The 22,723-nt window shown below is 36.8% G+C and overlaps 1 pseudogene; it reads right to left on the bottom strand.

Moving 5' to 3' along the window:
- Positions 1-15,232: 15,232 nt before the first annotated feature.
- Positions 15,233-22,723, bottom strand: part of LOC140599124 (importin subunit alpha-1-like) — a 54,085-nt pseudogene continuing 46,594 nt past the window's right edge.

The raw sequence follows: 22,723 nt of genomic DNA, 5'->3' as shown, positions 1-22,723 counted from the left end.
ACTTTATAAAGCAATTTAGTCATGTGATTCCCACATTTTGTTAATCTGGCTGCTCCTATAATTAACTACTATTTTCAATATGAGAGTTTTCTTTATATAAATGATACTATATTACTTATTTTCTTGGCATTTTTGTTGAGAGCTCTCCTTCAAGAGTCTTCTGTTATCTGGTGGTTGTACAATGAATTATAAGCAAAAGTTGAGGTGGGGGGCTTGGGCCATAATATAATCTCTTTCTAGAGAACTTTCCATCTTTGTTTCAATGAATCAACAAGGCATTACATCATATCCAGATTTAATTATGCATTTTAGTTAATTGGATATAACGTGTGAACATTTATAGAGATTTACTAAATCATTGCTATTGGTATTAGTAAAGATTTAATTGAACATATAATTAAGCTAATGCTTGCAAATTAAATGCATGAAAAAAGACATTCTGTATTTTTTCCTATAGAAATAAGTTTACCATAGTAAAAACATGTTTGGGGAAGGAAATTCTTATTATTTTACCATGAACAATAATATGGCTAATATTTTCCCAAATTTGGGGGTCTGTTGAAACTCTTCAGAACAGACATTTATACCTTCCATTTTTTATAACCAGTTTACAATTCATACAATACATTTTACCTAGTAGGCACCTAAAAAAACCAAAACAAAACAAAACAAAAAACCCAAAGAATCACTGAATAAATGTCAATCAAGAGAGTAGCTTTCCTTCTTAGGTTATACATATTGTATTAGGCAGGCGATTGCTGTATCTGCCTAATTCAATAAGGAATTTAAAATGTTATGTTTAAACAGAGGCAAAATAAAGCCAGCTGTCAAGCAAGTTAAGTTTTTTTTTTTTTTCTTTTTTCTTTTAATCATCAAGTAGGAAAGATTTAGGACAATAAAAGCAGCAGAGGTTGGTGTTTGAATCCACAGCATGGTAATTCAGTAAACAACAAAATTGAAATCTGACATTGTTGACTTAAGATTACTGGTCCTCAGCTAGAGGGGAAAAAACAGTATGTAACATGTTTCCCTACCTGACTTATGGTTCTAGCTCCTGTAAAACGTCAAATTGAAAGTGATGAGGAGCAAGCTTCCTACTCCAAAATGTAACAAGAAAAGGCTCAGCCATGTGGCCTACAAAGATTTGCAGAACATCATTTTTACTGACAGCATAACAGACTTTTGTTTTGTTTTCATAAAGCCAAATCCAAATAAACCTATTGAATTTTTATTACATTTATTTTCAAAAAGTCAAGTTTACTGTTAATATCTTTTTGGGATATAGCTGTTACTCTGTATTAACATATATATGAGATATTTGCCTCAATAGAGGAACCCATCTAATACTGATTTAATAGACTGTAAGGGAGCAATAGTTCAGCTATTTTGACAAATAATTTTTTTCAAGGTGGTTTAGAACACATTCTTCCTAAACATATTTGTTTTGTTTTGTTTTGTTTCACTTATTCCTCCAAAAAAAGAAAAAAAAAAGAGAGAGAGAGAGAGAGAGAGAAGAATCACTTGGTATGTGTTAAGCTTTGCACAGATCTGCAGCAAAAAAATAATGTAGTAAGAAGTCCCTGTCATTAAGACACTGTTTGCTTAAGGAAAAATGTTATCACAAGACAGAGTAATAAATACTTAAACAGGGACATATGCGAGCACTGAGGAAGGACATTAACTTCCATGGTGTGTGAGGGAAAGCTTCCCACAGTAATGCCAGATTTACAGAGTAATCATGAGCTTTGCCAGCAGAGCAGCTACCTAAATAAATTATCCCCTGTAAGCCTAGACCTTTTTTTTTTCATTATTTTATAATTATTGAATGTTTATTGATCAGCTATATTTTGACAATTTAATGGTCTATATTATGAACTAGCATATTAAGAACTTTGTCCTACAATGATCTGAGGGATTGTTGTTGTTGTTGTTGTTGTTTTAATATATTTAGAAAATAAGGTCGGCCATCTAGTTAACAAGACACTTTAAGTTAATCTTTTATTTATTCAATTTCCATATTAAAACAGAAATTTTATTGGGTTGGAGAGCATATATACAATTTTTTTTCCTTTTTCAAATAAACTAGACCTTTTTATTTTAGTTTTATTGGAGAAGATATTGTCTGTGTGTATATATATATGCGCACACACACACATATATATGCATATATATTCCTCTTTCAAATAAACTAAATCACAATACATAGTCTTACATTTAACTTATGGGATGAGAAAGTATAAGCACAGAATGTATCAATTCCTGCTCTACTTTTATACGTAGAAGCAATACTGTCATGTTGGCTTCCCTTCCCCATTGTGCTAACTGCCAAACCCTAGTAAACTAAGTGTGACTCATCTCACTTCAAACAGGATCAGGGAGGATGATGAATCATATACCTGTTTCCAATAAATACACACAAGATTCAGCTCTTCCCCACATCTAATTACCCTAGTTTAGGGGATGGATGTGTATAGCCTTCAATCCCTCATGAACACGGGGGACCTTAGACTCACCTTCAATTATCTTTCCCCCTGAAAGCAGCTGAGGTAGTGCTGAGGGAGGACAGTATACTGGACAGAAGGAGAGAGCAGGTCTGCTCAGTGAGCAGCCCTGACTCACTTCTAATCCTTAGCAGCATGGTAGTTGCTTGCAGTTTAGCCAGTAACTTTCTAATGCTTTTGTTTCTTCCAAAGCCATATATTGAGTAGTTGGTTGGTAACATGGCCATTCCAGACATCCTGTGTTTTTTACCTTTAGGAGCCCCTTGACTCAACAAGACAAAGACACAGCACTTTCCCCTCTAGGACCTTGGAGTTTTTTCCCTCTAGATATTCAGAGTGACTCTCAGCTTGTTCTTTGGAGAGCTCCCATTAGCACACAATCTGAAGCATCTGCTGTCTCATCAGCATGATAACACCTCTTAAATTTATGCCTGGATTCAATTTAAGAGTTGAAGGAATTACCCAGAGGCATCAAATCAACAGCAAGAATTTATCTAGATTTTTGGAATCTAGTTTCTTAATTGCCAGTGGCTCACCTTTGTCAGCCTTGTAAACACAGTCCACAGCATTGAAGCTCAAATGCCAGTCAATGGCTAGTCACAGATGGTTGTACATAGAAATCTGTGTGTTTCTGGGAAATCTTCTGAGAGACTCATTTCAAAAAAAAAAAAAAAAGTCTGACATATTTTACTGTAACTGGCGAGTACATCTAAGGTTGGCATGGTAGGATTGCAGGAGACGCTGAGCTCCAAGATGACATCACTGTTGCCATTCCTACACAGGAAGCATCAATCCCCTGCACTGTCTCATTTCTCTATGGAACCACCCAAAATTCTAATAACAAACCTGGTTACTGCCCAGAGTGGCTATGAGTTTCCCTCCATTCTCAGTGCTCATCTATTTAACATTTCATTTGTTTGTTCCTGAATTGGAAGCTTTCTGTCCCTACCCACTATGATGAATCTTACTACTGTTATTAAAATAGATAGACCCAATGCCTCCAGGAAGTTTGGTGAGGAAGTTTTCATTCACCCGAAAGGGAACCAACAACAAGTAGGACAACTGGCAGGTAACTGTCTCAGAAACTACTTTCTCACAGGTAGGAAGATACCTTATTACCTGATTGACCAGACATTTGGGTTAACATGTTTATTACCAATTCTCTTGGACTTTCCTCACTCCAGGTCAATTAGGCCGTGAACTCCTCATCCTTTCACTTCTAGAAATTTGTGTTTCTTTCCACATTCCATTCTCACCACCAAAATTGCTAAGAACTGTGGAGGACCAGGATTCTGCTTGATTTATAAGCTGACATGTCAGGTTGCTATAGTTTCATGAATGATGGCAGAAAACTGGAGAGTCCTGTCAAAGACCAAGGACTTTATTACTCATACGAACAGCCATATCCAAAGTACTAGCACTTCATTGTGCCAGTTCTTGGTGCGCTCAGTCCCAGAGGGTGTTCTAAAGAAGGCCAGGTGAGCCCTACACACACCGTAGGTGTATTACAGAGAAGAAACCCTGAATCTTTGGTAACAGCCATTCAGCCTGACTGTCTTCTCTTCCAGAAGGAGATGTTATATTTATTACACTGGTCAGTAAGCACGCCTACACTTAGCTTCAGAAGGACACTTTTACTTTTCTTTTTTTTTTTTTTTTAATTTTTTTTTTTAATTTTTTTATTTATTTATGATAGTCACAGAGAGAGAGAGAGGCAGAGACACAGGCGGAGGGAGAAGCAGGCTCCATGCACCGGGAGCCCGATGTGGGATTCGATCCCGGGTCCCCAGGATCGCGCCCTGGGCCAAAGGCAGGCGCCAAACCGCTGCGCCACCCAGGGATCCCCACTTTTACTTTTCAAGATTGACTCCTTCCTATCAGTTCAGCATGGCATTGAGTTTCTCCTCAACAATGGTATCCTGTATCCCTGTTTTCCTCATCTAAGGTAAACTGTCACCCCTTAAACTCTCTTTAGAGGTTAGAGTTTTAGTTGGCCACATTTTTTACCACTGGCCCTCATCTCTTGAGACAACAAATTGTAAGTTGATCTGGTTTCAAAATATCCATCCAATATGATGGTAACTTTTAGCAAATACTATTAGATCTCCATCCTCTAAAGAAAGAAGAAGAAAGAAAGAAAGAAAGAAAAAAGAAAGAAAAAGAAAGAAAGAAAGAAAGAAAGAAAGAAAGAAAGAAAGAAAGAAAGAAAAATGAGGAACGTGGAGTAAGTTTGAATCAATAGTAGAAAAAGAAGGAAGAAAATGCAAAACAATATGCATGTGAAACCATTTAAAAGCATAAAATTGAACAGAAATCAAAATGGCTGCACTAATGCATCATCGAAGCTTGGTTTTAAAGTAACTGTCATCATCTCTTCTGCAAACCCCACCTCTTCTTTTCTTAGCCTTTTTTTTCCAGGAACCCAGTACCACCCTGGAGACCTAATAAATGAGTCTGGTGGCACAGGCTCAATTACTGTCAAAACCAGTTAGATCCTGTATTTTCTGTGAGAGCCGCCCCCCCCTGCCCCCCACTCCCATCCCCCTGAGGGTTTGCAGTTTTTGGAGGCCTTAGCCTGCTGCAGCTTTGTATGCCTGACAAAGCAATAAAGTCATTGTTCCTCTTTTTCCCAAACTCTGTCTTAGTGTTACATGATTAATTCTGGATCCAGAAGCACTGGAGGTGGGTTTTTGACAACACATACAATAAAATTTGTGTGTGTTGTGTGTGTGTAAAAGGAGTAAACTAGGGATCCCTGGGTGGCGCAGCGGTTTGGCGCCTGCCTTTGGCCCAGGGCGCGATCCTGGAGACCCGGGATCGAATCCCACGTCAGGCTCCCGGTGCATGGAGCCTGCTTCTCCCTCTGCCTGTATCTCTGCCTCTCTCTCTCTCTCTCTCTCTGTGACTATCATAAATAAATAAAAATTTAAAAAAAAAATAAATAAAAGGAGTAAACTCTATGTACTGAGTAGAATAAAAAAAAAATCCCCTCATCGGTTCTATACCTTTATAACAAGATAAAAATGAATAAAACTGAATAGAGGAACTTGGGAAATACATTGATGTTGAGACTATTTGACAAAGATGTATTTGAACTGTAAGAGGAAACTAGAATCTGGTGGGATTTCTCCTCTGAGGGAAATGTGTGTTACCATGTTACAGAATACTTTGTAGGAAAAAATGATTACAAAAGAAAATTATTTATTTAAATATTATCTAAGCTAGTTATGTATTTCAATGGACTTAAGAAATGAATACCGGACATGAAAAAGATAGGAAAAAAGTCCCTTTGATTTGGGTGAATGGATGGAAAGGAAGAGAAAGGAACATTACTCTTTAACCCTAATCTCCTTCCTTACAATCTACTATAGAAAAATCTTAACCATCCATGCAGGCATATTCTCTTGGACAGAGACTAGTATCTGGGGTAATTTTTTATTACTTGCCTAGTTCTAGTGAGGAATACAGTTTGTTAAAAAACAAATAAACAAAACCAAAACACTGCAATTTACTTAAAATAGCCGCCAACTTTTGGGGCTCCTGGATGGCTCAGTCAATTAAGTGTCTGCCTTCAGCTCAGGTCATGATTTCTATGTCCTGAGATCCAGCCCACACTGGGCTCTCTGCTCAGTGGGGAGCCTGCTTTTCCCTCTGCCCCTCCACTTGGTCCTGTGCTCGCTCTCTCTCCCTCTTAAATAAATAAAACCTTAAAAAAATCGCTGCCAACTTTTTGATTCAAGGGTAACCTCTATTACTGTTGGTCCTCTGAGAAGTAGACCTTAAGGTAGGAATAAATATATAAGAGATTTATTAGAGAAACTCCCATGAAAGGTAAAGTGTGGGGGCCAGAAAGTCAAGGGAAGCCTTTAACCACATGTTCTTGGATAGAGAGAAAGAAGGAAGAATTGGTTAGAAAGCTTCAGACCACAGCACATTTCCTAGAAAGTTTTTGGCAGGTGTCTGGGGAGTATCAGAGTGAAGGCTGCCTGTTGGAAGAGTCTCCTGTTGGGATGGGGTGGCCAGTAATAACACTCTTGCTGTGATCCATCAATGGCTAAAAAGTCCCAGGCTTAGCTGGAGGCCATCAGTCAGTTTACTCTCAGAAGTAGGTTCCCTTGAAAGAGATCAGAGTGAAGCATTTCCATAGCTCTCACAACCCACATCAAGAGCTTTCCCTACCATGTCCTGTTTATTCTATTAGAACTAAGTCTCTCTTATGTGATGTTCTGGCTTCCTTTGCTTCTCGATTTCTAAGATGTTCTGTTTTTTTTGGTCAATATCTACAGCGATACAACATAAATCTTAGTCCTTAATCAACTTTAGTATGAACTACAAATGTCATTCACACCAAGCATTTTGGGATTTTTGTAGACTTTACAAAAAGTACTTTTTAATGGTCTTGAAGAAGATTCACTTTTCATGACAATGTCCCTGGGACCATCCCCCTGCCCGCCATATCTATTCCCTACCTCCCCACTTTTAATGGCTTCCCTCCAGGTTGGTGTCCTACATTCTCCTACTTCAATTATCTAGAAAACTGTCTCCTCTCATTGGCACAAACCACAAAAGACTGAGTGATGTTGAAATTCAACCCAAAGCCATTATTAATTTGTGCATCCCAGCAAACTTTTTTTTTTTTCCTGAGAGGACCTCTGTCACAATTGCTAATACTATCATGCTCAACCAGAGACTTGTAACTTTAGAATTCTAATCATACTCATAATTTTCACCTCTGTAAGTTTTGTTCCATTTCATGGCTAATTTAAATTCTTATTCAGAGTTTAGACAGTTTTGGGTCCTAGATGCACAGGAAAGCAGAGATAAGCGCACTTTTTGTTGCTCATTTCAGCCTTGAAATAATTATTTTACTAATTAAATTTTTATTTCCAACTGTAAGACCTGTTATCCCATTCCAAATAGCATACATTCTACTCCCTGATGTGGAATATCTGCTGCTCCTGTTGCTTCCTAAAACATATAATCCACAAGAAATAATAAAAATGAAATTAAACATTCCTGTAGGTTCATCATAGAGGAAAGCAGAGGTTCACTTCAGTCATTGGAGATTTTTAAAAACGAAGTATCATCGTTAGTTGCTTGGCAACCCATCTTGATATTGAAGTACTGCATGTGTAGCATATTCACGTTTCAGCTCTTGTTTGCTACAGAAAAATCTCTCCTATGGATGGAGGTTTAAAATCCATACTTTTTAATATAAGTAGATTATGAAAGTCATGGAGAAAAATAAGCTTCTCACCATTTCCTGTTCTTCAGAGACTGAGGACAGTAAGTTCCTTTACCCTGAGGAGTCAAAACAAGCAGAGTTATGGTGACATTGGGAAATCATCGACATGGCACCACTGACTCCTCATTCTGGCGTACTTTGGTGATTGTTAGGGTGGGACTACCAGACAGAGAAAGAGACAGTCCCATGTTCCTTAGTTGCTCACTGTTTCCTAGAACCAAAGGTTCTTTTTTTTTTTGAAGATGGAAAAGGGAGAGAAACATTTGATGAGGGGAGAGAAACATTTGATGAGGGAAGAGACTTTTTCAGTACAAAAAGAAACAAAATCCCTCTACACTGTCCTCTTACTCTCTCAAAGTTAATAAAATCAAGAAAAGAAAATATTTTTGGATGTTTTATTTAATTAAAGTTAACCAGCTAAAGGTCAGAGTTAGAAAAATTTTTAAAATATGATGTATTCTAAAATAGTACTACACAACTGTCAATTTCTATATTAATGTTGATAACTTAGAATTCTCTGTTATTGTAACAACAACTTTTCCTCCTTTGGTGTCATTATTCATTTCTCGTGGGAGCAAAATTACCACTTACCTAAAAGAAAATTCAAACAATGAATAATTCCCTCAAAATTGAAGCCTACGTCAGAAACACAGTCTTGCTCATACAGTTAATATACATCGATGCCATCATTATTTACTATAGATTCATGGTTTTAATATGGAAAATTATTTTTAAAAACTTACTAAAATAATTGTTACAAGTAAACTTCAGATATCATATTATTTTCTACTTATGATAATAAAAGATCTGTTGCATCCATGGTTGAACAATATTTGGACATGTGACAGATATTTGAATGCCTCCATGATGCTCAGAGGATATACTTCCTCACTGGTCATGGGGCAAGTGCCAGAAAAATCATAGCCTGAATATTACTTATCTCCTGGAGATGTGGTCTTATTATCATGCATGTTACTTGAGAATGGAATTGATAAATGTCTCCTTCACAGACTATTCTTTAATTTAGAAAATAAAACAGAAAATCTTAATAAATTCTCCACTTTAAGAAAATTACATAATTCTAAAATCTGAACTCACATCTACCAAATACATTTTAAGCACCATAAGTCAGAGTGGAAATATCCATTTTGGGCACTGGAGTAGTAGGTCTGAGTGAGAATGTATTTCAGGCAGCAATGGAAGTGTGAACTGGAGTGGAAAAGGTGATGTTCAGGACCCAATGTTTGGGTGAAAATAAGTGTGTCTTGACCATAATTTCAGACAAGAAATAGCCTTATAACTGTCATGTCATTCAATCACCCAATTTAGAGGTGAAGAAATTGAAAGAGTCTAGAATTAAGGTATGAGCCCAAGATCATTATAATTAGTTATTGCCAGAAAGGAATCCAATCAGACTCCTTGACTCCCACTGTAGGGCACAATTCTGAAAACTAATGTCTTTGTGCATGTGGAAAAATCATCTCCAACCTATCTCTCAGTATAGTTATATTAAAAAATGGTTTCTTATCAAGACTACAGTACTTATTGAATGATAAAATGTATTATTTAGATTTCAAGAAGGGTGTACATTCTCAGCATTTAGGAACTTGAAACTGGTTTTAGAGTCACCAGGCTAGAAATTACGTGGCAGATTAGGGGCAGAGGAGAAGGTGGAGTTCGCTATAAAGGAAATAAATGAGACAGTAGGAGAGGGAACAACACATATTCCCGAAATACTGGAATAGCTATACCATTGCACTTATGATAGAGACCAAGAGAGGGAAGGCATCCACAGGGAGTGGAGTTGATGGGATAAATAGGGAAAGACATAAACTGAGTTCTTTTGCTAGACTATGTTACAGAATATTTTATAAAAATAATGGAGCAATTATATACTGCTTTCAGGAAAACTACTTTATAATACTTAACAGAAATATGATAGTAGCATTATTTCCACCATGAGTCAATATCATTCTGTAAATGTAGACAGTGCAATAAACCAGAATAATGTTGAAATATAGAAGATACAGCATTATTTTTATCAGATGATAAAACTGTTTACCAGACGATAATGAAAGTGATGTAAAACTGTTAGAACTAGAGAGGGTTTAGTAGTCAGTTAATAAATAAATCAATAAATAACCAAAAATGTCCTCCAAGTTCTTTAAAGCTCAATAGGAAAATAATTAAAACAAAAATTTTATTCATACTAGAAAGAGATATAGAAATCCCTAAAATAAACCTAACATGAGGCTTTAGTAAATTGAGAAAATATTTTATTGGTTAATAAAATTTAATATAATAGTATATAGGTTAATCTCAAAGTGGTAAGTAAAAGAAGAGCAAAATATAAGAAAATTTCAAAAAATGTTAAATAAAAATGATACCACTATACACCTATTAGAATGGCCAAAAACCAACGTCAAATGCATGTGGAAATAGAGTAATAGGAATTCTCATTTATTGCTAATATGAATGCAAGATGGTACAGCCACTTTGAAAGAGAGTTTGGTGGTTTCTTACAAAACTAAATATACTCATCATACAATCTGACAGTCACTCCTTGGTATTTATCCAAAGGAGTTGAAAACTTATTTCCACACAAAAACCTGTACACAGATGTTTATAGCAGCTTTATTTATAGTTGCTCAAACTTGGAAGCAACCAAAGTGTCCTACAGTCAGTGAATGAATAGTGTTATGTCCAGACAATGAAATAGCATTCAGTTCTAAAAAGAAGGAGCTATCAAGCCATGAAAAGATGTAGAGGAAACTTTAATACTTATTAATAGGTGGAAGATGCCAAAAATTACAATACAATGTTAAGGGAAGCATTATTAATTGTGATTTTTATTATAACATAACTTTATGAGATGTGAGCAAAAGAATCAGTTTGCCAGCATTATGTAAATTACTATATATTTTTTTTGTAAAGTGAGATATACTAAAATAATAAACATTGTTATCTTTGGGTAGAAATTATAAGTGTGGAGTTTTCTATCATTCTGTTTCTTGATCTGCAATTCTTTCCCCTTAAATCAAACACGTACTGCTTTTATATCAGAATTATGCATTTTTAATTAAAAGTAGTTTTATTTGACTTATCTATTGAGAAACTAAGTGAGGTCACTTGAAGAAAAGCTTTAGGTATTCATAAGGGATCTAATATTAACTAAAGAGAAATATTCATGATACAGAGATGCTGGTGGGTGTTCTAGGTGAGAAAACTTTTAAAAAAAGTTGAATTATGGAAGCTTGGCAGAAGCAATAATATCAACAGGAAAAAATCCTCCATTACACTCAATCTTAATGAGCATATATCACCCATAACATCTGAGGTGTAGTAGTTAGAATTATAAGTAATATAATATGCAAGATGAAAATTATTTTTTTAAGATTTTATTTATTTATTCATGAGAGACACACAGAGAGAGAGAGAGAGAGAGAGAGAGAGAGGCAGAGACAAAGGCAGAGGGAGAAGCAGGCTCCTTGCAGGGAGCCTGACATGGGACTGGATCCTGGGTCTCCAGCACCAGGCCCTGGGCTGAAGGTGGCGGTAAACCCCTGAGCCACCTGGGCTGCCCCTGAAAATCATTTTAGATAAATAAGATAATAGTTGAAGATAGCTAGTAATTTGTATCCAAGCAATATCACAGATTTAGACAAATACCATACTAGAGTCTGACCAACAAACCAATACAATATGTCAGCGGAAATTGAATATATTATAAAGCATTATTCAAGGGTGTTTGGATTAGAAACAAACAAACAAACAGCAGTGGAGTTCATAAATATCCAGTTCTACACACTCAAAGATAGACTTGATACCTCATTTTATCACTGATGTTAATTAAGTGCCAATTACTCTGCTCATTCCCATTTAAACATAGGTTTCTTCAAATACTGATTTCCACCACCTGCAGCCTAAATCAAGCACTCTTCTGGCAGTTTGTTTTCTCTTTTAAATGGGAATAAATCGTTTCTGTACTGGAAATGGTTATTTACTACAGGGCTGGGAATAGGGTGAGACAAGTAAGGCAGTCACGTTGGGAACAAAATTTTAAGGGCTACCAAAAAACTCAGTAATCAAGGGAGCTGATTTTTTTTTTTTTTTAGGGGGTGAGGACCAGAAGAAGGAGAGAGAGAATCTGTTTTAACTTTCATGTATTTATTTGAGAAAAAGAGAGAGAGCACAAGAGCTGAGGGTCAGACAGAGAGAGGGGGAGAAGCAGGCTCTCCACAGGGAGACCTACCTATGTGGGACTCGATCCCAGGACCCAGGGACCATGGCCTGAGCCAAAGGCAGACCCCAATCATTTGACCCACCCAGACACCCAGAAAGAATCTTAAAGCAGTTTCCACACTGAGTCCCGTGGGCTCAATCTCACAACTCTGAGATCAAGACCTGAGCTGAATTCAAGAGTCCGATGCTTAACAGATTGAGCCATCCAAGCGCTCCCAAGTAAATGATATTTTAATTTATTTTTTAAAAATCTAAATTGAGGTAAATCTCTATAATGAACAAAATATCAACATTTCAAATAAACTATTAGCGAGTGCAGATAGTTCTGATGCCTTTCCAGTTTTCTTAACGGAAACTGCTTTCATTTCAGTGGCTAAAGAAACACTGCAAAGAGAGGCTCCCACTTATTTAGATGAGTCTGTAGCCGAGCATGTGCTGGAACTTTAAAGTACCAGGGGAGAGAGCAAGCGCATCTCCCCTAATACGCTTACAGTTGCACATATCTGTGTTCTGTTATTTACCACATGATCAGGCCTAGGGCAGGCTGTGCTCTGTCCCCACCTACATGTTCTCTAGCAAATTGATAAGTATATCAAGAAAGAGAGATCTGTGAACAAATTTTGCATATATACATACTCATGGATTAAAATTACATCTAAGTTACAAGAGCTTAGAAAAAATTAGCAACCATCTCACCAAAACTTCAAATCCATCACTGGAAATAACAGTATTCACAAGAAGCAAATTAGCATAACAAAGGTTGAACATAACCAACCTCTGTAGTAACTCACTGAGAAAGTAACCTTAGCTTTATTATTAAAATTGACATTAATTTTCAATCTAATTTTTACCTCATATGTAATTAATTGAAAATAGTCTAGTATGTAGACATGGATACATTTTTTTTTTAAAGATTTCATTTATTTATTCATGAGAGACACTCAGAGAGAGAGAGAGAGAGAGAGAAAGAGGCAGAGACACAGGCAGAGGGAGAAGCAGGCTCCATGCAGGGAGCCTGATGTGGGACTCGATCCTGGGTCTCCAAGATCAGGTCCTGGACCTAAGGCGGTGCTAAACCATTGAGCCACCCGGGCTGCCCAACATGGATACATTTTTAATAGATGCATCAAAATGATGCAATTAAAGGTCATTCTTAAATTACTCTGATGCTCTTTTGTTTGAAATTAGCAATAATTCACTTTTTATCTTCTCTTTACACACAACTTATCTAGGATAAAGTTAAAATATTTAGCATAACACATTCCAATTATTGAGTTATTAAAGTATCAGAAGCTTATTCTGAAGAATAAATTAGTTGTCTTTACGATATTTATATTTTAATATATTTTATTTATTATTTTTTAACAATTTTATTCCTTTATTTGCCAGAAAGAGGGAGAGCACAAGTAGGCAGAGCCACAAGCAGAGGAAGAGGGAGAAGCAGGTTCTCCACTGAGCAGAGAGCCCAATGAAGGGCTTGAGTCCAGGACCCTGGGATCATGACCTGAGCCCAAGGCAGATGCTTAAACGACTGAGCCACCAAGCACCCCTCATCTGTATTTTTAAAAATTCTCAGTTTCATTGATGCTTCCACCATTTTGAGAAATATTTACATATTTTAAAAAGCATTTGTTTAATAAAACAGATTTCCTTTTTGTCTCAATGTTTTCAGTAGTCTCCAGAATCTCACTTTAAGTTTTCTTTCACTAATTAGATATAAAATAACACTTAATTCCTCCAAAAATTACACAAGGAGTATCTGTAGATGAGTTAAATGACCTAATGGACACGGAAGAATGATATGTCGTTAAATTATTATATGATATTCAGTGGCTTTTTGGCAGAACCTCAAAGGCATTCTAAGACTTTTGAGAGTAAAACCTGTCATGAATGAAACAGGATGGTAACTTCTATAACTTCATAATTCATTTGAAAACTTGATTTTGTTAAACAAGTGTTATGACAAATGGTTCAGTTCACCCTGTGAGGAAATGCCAGGGACCGCCTGTCTTGATCTATATCTCTGAATCGGGTTTTTATCTTACAAAGGTAATAGAACTGGACTTTGATTATTTATATCTCCTACTTGTTCCTGCTTTTAAATAAATCTCTATCTTGGTTCTGTCTCTTGTTTGTGATTCTTCCCATAAACTAAAGGTAATGCATTTGAAATGTTTCTTTCATGTCCTGGGAACTCCAGTGTGGGCTTTCCCTTCCAGGATTCCCCAGATTGGACACTTTCCAGTGTGTGTGAAAACCTCAGTTCGCACTTTGGCACAACAGAACGAAGTCATGGAAATAGTTATATTTGAAACTATCTCACTCACTTTGAGGTAGAGATTTTTGGGTTTGGGGGCCATCTTTGGCTGTACCTATGGAACTGTGTGGTTAGATGATATATATGTGTGTTGTAGTGGCAGTGAAAGTGTTGAAAATATTAATATTCATTTTTAAAAGCTTTACCCTTTGAATCTAGGAGGGCTGCTCCTCAAGAAATGACCCTTTATCGTTTCCTCATTGGTTTAGAAGCTGTGGAACTTTGGTTATTTTGTTATTGTTAAGAGCTTCAAAAACTCATGACCCTGGTCTAGGACCAGAAGTGGTTCTCCACAGGGTTCAAAGCAGTCTGGCCAAAATGATGATCTTCATGAAGTTGTAAACATCAAGTCTATCCATCCTGCTGAATTCTATCAGAAGACAAGTCTTCCTTCTCAGAAAGCTTCTCTGCCACAAGATATTCAGGATGATAACAATTTTGGTGTCTTGGAAGGTGAGAAGATTGTCTAGTGGTTCCAGTATGCCAGAGTAGACCAGTTGGATCAACTGAGCCACAAGCCAGGGCCCCACAGCTGCATAGCTTAGGACTCAGACTTGTCTGCTCTGGATGGATGACTTGGGGCACAAGCCAGAGTGGAGCAGCACTCTCAGCATGCCTGCACCGATGGCCACCTGCGTCTGGTGATCCATCCCAGTGACTATGTTTCCTGTAGTGTGGACAAAGGGGGTCAAGATATCAAGTTCTAAGAGCTGTTTATTAGTTGGCCAGCCCAGGCAGGACCCTGTGCCAAATACTTGACCAAGCACTCATTGAAGCCATTGGTGAAGTGGCACAGGGGCCAGCAGGTGTCCAAGAGAATGTTGCTGTTGTGGTTGTGCAGATGATGGAAGAGGATTGGAAAAATTTGCTTCAGTGCTTTTTTGAAAGAGTTTGTGTTCTTACTGCTACACAGGACTGATATAGAGTCTATGAAATTTTCCACAGAAACATGATTGGTGTGGTTGCTGACCACAGGGTCAGCAAATGAAGGACAGGATTGCTTGAAACCACATTTCTGTACTCTGAGCTATCTCCTGCCATGTTACCAACAACCCATGTTGCCTGTGAATATACAGAGTCCCCTGGAGGGAAGACAGCAGCTCCATGAAGGACCAGACAGCCCTCTTCCACAACGGCTAACTTCTGCTATGAAGTCCCTGAAGCAATGCTGGTCAGAGTTCAAAATATAAGTGAGGGTGAAGTGATGACTTCAGGAACTTCACCAGGCCTAGGAATGAGTCCTCCTTCAACAGTCCATTTTAGAAGAGGGTTCCTTTCCCAGGACAGAATTTTACTAGCTGCCTGGGTGGCCTAGAAACGTAATTCTAGATGTGAGGCATTCACACTGTTGATTACTTCACGCATGATAAGGCTGACTGGTTTGGCTGGCTCTTCAGAAGCTGCCTCAGGGGAGAGATTGCTAATTCTCCTTCTCTTTAAAAACTCTTCACCCTTCTTGGCCTTCTACAGCTTCAGGCTGACAGCTGTCTGCTGTTGCCACCTCACTCATGTATCTCTGCCTTTGTACTTCTGTTTTCTTAGCCTCTCTTCTGGAGCTTCTGAAGTCAGCAATACTGAGAGGACAAAGTAAACCACCTGTCAGGAGGCTGCTGAGATTTATTATATAAAAAGAAAGCAAAATATTCAAAGCCCAAAATCCAAGTTCCAATTTATAACTGAAAATCTAAATCTAGATTATAGATTTTAATATCATCTACAATGTTATTTAACTTTCTTAGGTGTCAGTTCTTTTGTCTGTGGATTAGTGGTCATACTTGATTCTTCTTAAGCTCAAGGCTACTTTGAAAGAAGAAAATTATTAATGCATTAAAAAACCTTAAAATGTATAATTCCTATTAATAGTCCTTAATTCCTTTTAATTCCTATTTTTTGTTTTTTTAAAAATTGTCCTTACTTTTATTATTTATAAAGTAATAAAACCCATGAAACTATAAAGTAAAATTATAGAGTAAAAAGTTATTGTCCTCTTACTGTAGTCCTCATCATACACAAACATCCAAATTTAAACAAAAAATACACACACACACAGACACACACACACAGGATTCATATTCATAATGCTTGTCACATGCATTTTTCTCATCTATCATAAACATCTTTTCATTATAAAATGCCTTTTAGTAGCATCATACTTTTCATTAGTATTTATTTTGTATATTTTTTATTGGAGTTCGATTTGCCAGCGTATAGTATAATACCCAGTGCTCATCTCATCAAGTGCCCCGCTCAGTGCCCATCATCCATTAATAGTCCATTAGTAGGCAGGGCAATGCATTTTTATGATTATGTCAGCAAAAATTCTTTGAACTAGATATCCTAAGAGTGAATGACCCCAGAAAAGAAAGGTATCCTCTTACAGTGATATTTTTGAGTTTTTCAGAAGTCTGTCAGGGGCAGTACTTGGGGACTTAGTATTTACACTTGCACTTATGTATACATACTCTCTCATGTCCCATCAAACATTGATTAAGCATTTATATTTATTGAGTAAAGTAATACATAATTCTAACAGTAGTATAGATTTTTCAAAAAGATCATAATTTACATGCGAGATTGTACTGCCAGTCATTATACAGCCAATGACATTTTTCTAAATTTAGTGCAGCAAATATATTAATGATTGCTCAGCTATGCCAGTTAGCAATCTCTCTTCTGTTTTCTCTGAGACCATCCATGCCTCATAATTCTAGAATAGCTATGATTTTATGCTCTACTTGTTATTTGGACATGTGATCAATACTCAGGATATTTCAGAGCACATGGGAGGAGAAAAATGGTAAAAGCATATATGGAAAAGTCTGTCCAGCAGAAAATTGAACATTGAAGATAAATAAAGAGCCAGAAGAATATAGATAATGGAAGAGAGTTTTCATTCAGTTAGTTTGTTTGTTTATTTTGTTTTATTTGAATTCAATTAGCCAACATATCATTAGTTTCAGATGTAGTTGTAAATAATTCATCAGTTGCATATAACACCTGGACTCCTTAGTGTCCATCACCCAGTTACCCCATCCCCCCACTCTCCTCCCCTTCAACAACCCAGAGTTAAAAGCCTCTCATAGTTTGTCTTCCTTTCTGTTTTTTCCCATTCTGGTTTCCCCTCCCTCCTTTGCTTGCAATTTAATTTTATATTGGGTTTAAGTATGTTTAAAAGTGAATGGACTATAAGTAGATGATCAACTAAGATGAATCATCATAAACATGAAAAAGAGAAGGATGGATTCCTTTGTGTCAGGAAGGGAAAGGAAATAAGTAGGGAAAAATGATTCTCCATTTAGAAAATTGTTGACAGGAAAGAGAGGTCACAGTTGATGTGCCCTGCAGAGAGGTGGAGAAGATCTGAAAAGAACACACAGGTTTTACATCTACCCAAATGGAGAATGGAAGATAGGTTGGCTGGAAAACATGGTGGGCCTGGCCAAGCACAAAAGGCTAAACTGAAATTGCCACCTCTCCATGTATAGAGGAACTGAGCTGTCTGGTTTGTTGTTTTTCTTCAATAAAACTCAATACATATGGAAATATTGAATAGTGGTATTTATTCAAGGGTGATACATGTGGACATTAGGTCAGGAGATGTGAAGTAGGCCATTAATTTGACCTTGGACAGAAAGAACGTGAAGATCTGAAGGCTCCTACTAGAAGTGTTGAAGGCAGCTGTGGGAGCTCTCCACCAGGACCACCCTTTATGGAAGAGGAGTCGGACAAGTCCTTGCAGACAGCAGTACCAGAGGCAGAGGAACCTGAAGAGCATAGAAGGAAAGCTGCTAAGCATTGCAGAGTTCAGTAATGTGCTCTCATGGGAATGAACCATTTTTTCTATTGTGTGTTGGGGACCTTTTTAATTCTGTTTATATGTTCAAAGAATAAATAATTATATTGAAAAAAAAACATATGACACAAGCCCTAATCCTGCTATTTAACTTCTTTGCAAACACTGCTATGAAAGAGTTAATTAAAAAAAAAAAAAAAAACCTCTCCAAGTTTAAAAAGCAAGCAGTCAATATATTAAGCTAGAAATTCACCTATTATCATTCTTTGTAAACTATAGGCTTTTTCACTGAAAATAATTTAAAGCAGTTTTAAAAATTATTTTTAAAGCGATCTGATCACTTAAAGTCTTTTGTTTTACTGACATTTAATTTATCCTCTTAAACTGTAGAAATATTTACAAACCCAAAGTTAAAGGCATATTATTACTCAGTCAGATTGTCCTTTTCCAATATCACTCAGTTTTTACAATGAGCTATGGAAGAACAGATCTTGCTTTGTCTCAAAGGGATTTTTCTGACATTAAAAAAAAGCTGGCATATTTTATCAGTTTCAGTGTCATTTTTCCATAACAGCTGTTTCAAGAAATATCAACTGAGTTCACTTGAAATATTTTGCCTTCCAGGTTCAGAAAGCACCAGGAGGATCTTTCTCTGTCAGGGTGCTTGACTGAAAATATGAACTGGTGCCAATACTCCAAGGAAAAGAATGGTGTCCTAAGAATCGGAGCCAATATTCTCATCCTGGCTCCACTATTGAGAGAAAAGACTACATTCAAGCCAAATAATAGCATGACATTCCATAGGCTAATGATATTTTACCATACACCTGTAGCTCATATGGCAGGAGAGACAACTATGGCTAGGTTCTTGGATTCTGACGGGGTCTGCCTTTGGGCATATGTTACTCCCTCCACCGGTCTTGAATCCCAATCCTTGATAGTGTTCTATTGCCAAGAAGTCTGCTTTTGAATTCCCAAGCCAACTCAATGAACAGGTTTCCAAAGCCCATAAAGGACAAAGGAAGCATGTATTTACACGAGGAATGAGATCAAAAGTTCTAGTACAAAAATTAGAGAAAATTGCCCATTTCACTGAAGCACCCTCTGAATCATCAGCACAGTACAACATACCCAATTATAATTAGATTCATATAATCTGAGCCAGGCCTTCACACATACAAAATATTTTATCTGGTCAGAAATCAAAGTGCAAAACAAGTTAAGAAGCTTGGTTCCAAGAATTCCAGAGAAAACATGTTTTCCAATTACAGAAAGGTGTTTATTTTTTCCTTTTTGTTTACAAATATGGTCAATGTATTATATTAGCTTCAGGTGTACAACATAGTGATTTGACAATTATATATATTACAAAATGTTCACCACAGTTAAGTGTAGTGACCATCTGTTGCCAGGTGAGGCTATTGCAATATTATTGACTATATTCCCTATGCTGTACTTTTCATCTCTATGACTAATTTATTCTATGGAAAAATAACTTCTTAAGCTCTCTTGTTTCTTCTTTACATATGCAATAAACCTAACAAATGTTTAAACCAACTCAGAGGGCAGCCCAGTGGCTCAGTGGTTTAGCGCCGCCTTCAGCCCAGGGCCTGATCCTGGAGACCTGGGATAGAGTCCCAAAGTCGGGCTCCCTGCATAGAGCCTGCTTCTCCCTCCGTCTGTGTCTCTGCCTCTCTCTCTCTCTCTCTCTGTGTCTCTCATGAAAAAATAAATAAAATCTTTTAAAAAATTAAAAAATAAACCAACTCAGAAAATACAGTCACTCTTTTGATATCAGCAAAAATGCAAAAAAAATGTATATTTTTATACAAAGGAGATAGTGATCCCAAGGTTCTCATATTTGTTGGATTTTTGTGATGCAGTTAGTTAAATGTATTAAGATGTCAGAGGTAATTACAGGCAGCCCTGGGTGAGTCAATTCATTGCAATTTTATTTAGCCTTTATATTTTAAAATCCTTGAATTAGAATGCAAAATATGTATTTTATATATGTCACCTTACCACAGAAATAAACATGTAATGGACTAATCGACCGCTAATAATTTGCCTTTTTTGATTGCCTGATGCTCAAGATTCTGAATGTTTGTTCTTTCAGAACTCTATCTCCTGCTGGGACAGTAATTTAACACATTATACCCTAATTTATATAATGTCAAAAAGATTAACTGTTACCAAGTCTGTAATGATAACCACAGCACTGTTTTTTTTTATTTTAAGTTTTTTTTTTATTTATTCATGAGAGACACAGAGACAGAGAGAGAGAGGCAGAGACACAGGCAGAGGGAGAAGCAGGCTCCATGCAGGGAGCCTGACGTGGGACTCCATCCCGGGTCTCCAGGATCACACCCAGGGCTGAAGGTGGCGCTAAACTGCTGAGCCACCCGGGCTGCCCGACAACCTGTTTTTGAAGCATCTTGTGGCAATTACCATTTTGTCAGAAATTTCCTATCAATTTTGAAAAGAGAAGGCATTTGACTTTCATCATGTTATTCCTGGTTTTAAGAGGAATATTTGCATTATTGATAAGGACACACAGAAACACATGCACACATTAAGTAAAACCAGATGTTGGAGCATCATTGCTTCATTAAAAAAGATGAAGCCATTTATTTTGGTCACACTGTTATTACCATTAATATGTGAGGCAATCTGAGTAAAGCAAAACTTGAGACAGTATGAAGAGCCCACTTTACAGATATTAGTGACATTCACTTAAAAATGGAATAGGCACCTTAAACCGAGGGCTTATTTGATATTATTTGCAGAGGTGGGAAGTGGTATGTTTAAAGAGTTTAATTCCCTCAAAGTGACCTTTATGGAACTATCCTCTAGAGAAGTGGGCAACGGGTTGCCTTTTATGTCTAAGTAGTGTAAATTGCACCAACGTTGACTCCATCTGCCTCACAAGAATTGCCGAAATCTATTCCTCTTGGGTGGCCCTTCTCATTTAATCCCTGCTTAAAACAGGGTGCTGCTGGCCAGTCTGATAGGAAGTGGTAGTTTCTTCAGGTTTTGACATAAATATTGTACATTCTCATATGTAGGTTTGTATGTATATAAATACACATAAAAATCTGTACTATATTTTAATGAAGATTTTGACTACCATTCTGCCATATAGAAACCATAGACTGACATATTCTCCAGTTTTCATGCCCTGAGAGAGTCTGAGGTCTAAGCACTTCAGAGTCCAAAGGCACTGCACTAAGTGCATTCAGTTCTAATGATTAAGATCTTTCTACACACGAAGAGATGAGGGTTCGTTTGCTACTATATTTATGGCACTAACTATTATAAAACCACTGAGATCTATGTAACATTGCAAAATGAAAGTGATAGTGGCATACAAATTATTTTGGTTTAATCTCTTGTATTTGCGGTCCCAAATCTCTAAATAACTACTCATTCTCTGCCAGTTTTCTTGCTAATACTGTTTGCCTCTGGATCGCTCCACAAAGTTCTACTCATATTATCGATGTGCATTTATTGCACATGTATGCAGGATTTCCAAAGTGTCAAAAGCTGGGCAAGGAAATGTGAAATAAAGTGTTGAGCAAAATAGTCACAGTCTTTTGAAGAAAGACTCATAGAATGGACATCTTCCATCCAGTGTCCCAATTGCTTATCCCTTCTTTGACCATGTAGGTAAGCAAATTACTTTCTTCTTCCCTGATTCTCCCAGAAGGATTCTTGGGAATAGAAATATTAGAGAGATACTAACCTTATGAGATATACGATTTGCAAAGATTTTTTTTTCCCCATTCTGTGAATTACCTTTCATTCTGGGGCTCATTTTCTTTGCTTGCAGAAGCCTTTTAGCTGGATGCCATCCCATTGACCTATTTTTGTTTTGTTGCCTGTGCTTTTCAGTTACCCCTTGCCAGTCCAATGTCAATAAGCTTTTTCCTTGTTTTCTTCTAGTAGATCTATGATTTCAGCCTTACATTTAAATCTTTAATTCATTTCAAGCTACATTTTGTGTTTGGTGTAAGATTAAATTCATAAGTGTTTCTCCCATGGTGATAAACTCATCTTTTTTTTTTTCTACTTTCTTCTTTCCCCTTGCTAGAAGTCATCCATATGAGAATAAGTAACTTACTCTTTTGCTCAAGTTTTCAGAAAAATCTTAATTATCAGAGTTATGATCATTTGGATACTTTATCACTCATATCCAGGGCTATCCAAGACCTTTATATCTTAGGGACTACAGTAAAGCTCTGGTCAAACTTGGAAATGACCTCAGGTTGTGACTTCTTTTTTTTCTTTTTAGTTAAGAATTGTTTTCTCGGCAACCACGTGCAATGGCAGGGTTTCCTTCACTGTCTAGGATAATTGGTATAACAATCTAGATTATAATTATGACAAATTGCTATTTCCGTAGCTTTTAAAAGCTATATATCTTTTCTTCAAAAGGCTCTAAGACAGTTTTACCATAACGACCACACCATAAGTGGCATGAGATATGTACACATTTATTGGAAATATTTGAGTCATTCAATAAGATGAATATAGCCTATAATATATCATAAATATTCTTGTATCTTTCATATTTTCCAATAGTAGAAATGCAAGGTTTCCTGCTCTGAATGAGATGATGAGAATTA

The sequence above is a fragment of the Vulpes vulpes genome, chromosome 5, assembly GCF_048418805.1.
Source record: "Vulpes vulpes isolate BD-2025 chromosome 5, VulVul3, whole genome shotgun sequence".
Taxonomy (NCBI): Eukaryota; Metazoa; Chordata; class Mammalia; order Carnivora; family Canidae; genus Vulpes; species Vulpes vulpes.
The sequence above is the reverse complement of the archived record's forward strand: the minus strand, read 5'-3'. Positions and strand labels throughout refer to the sequence as shown.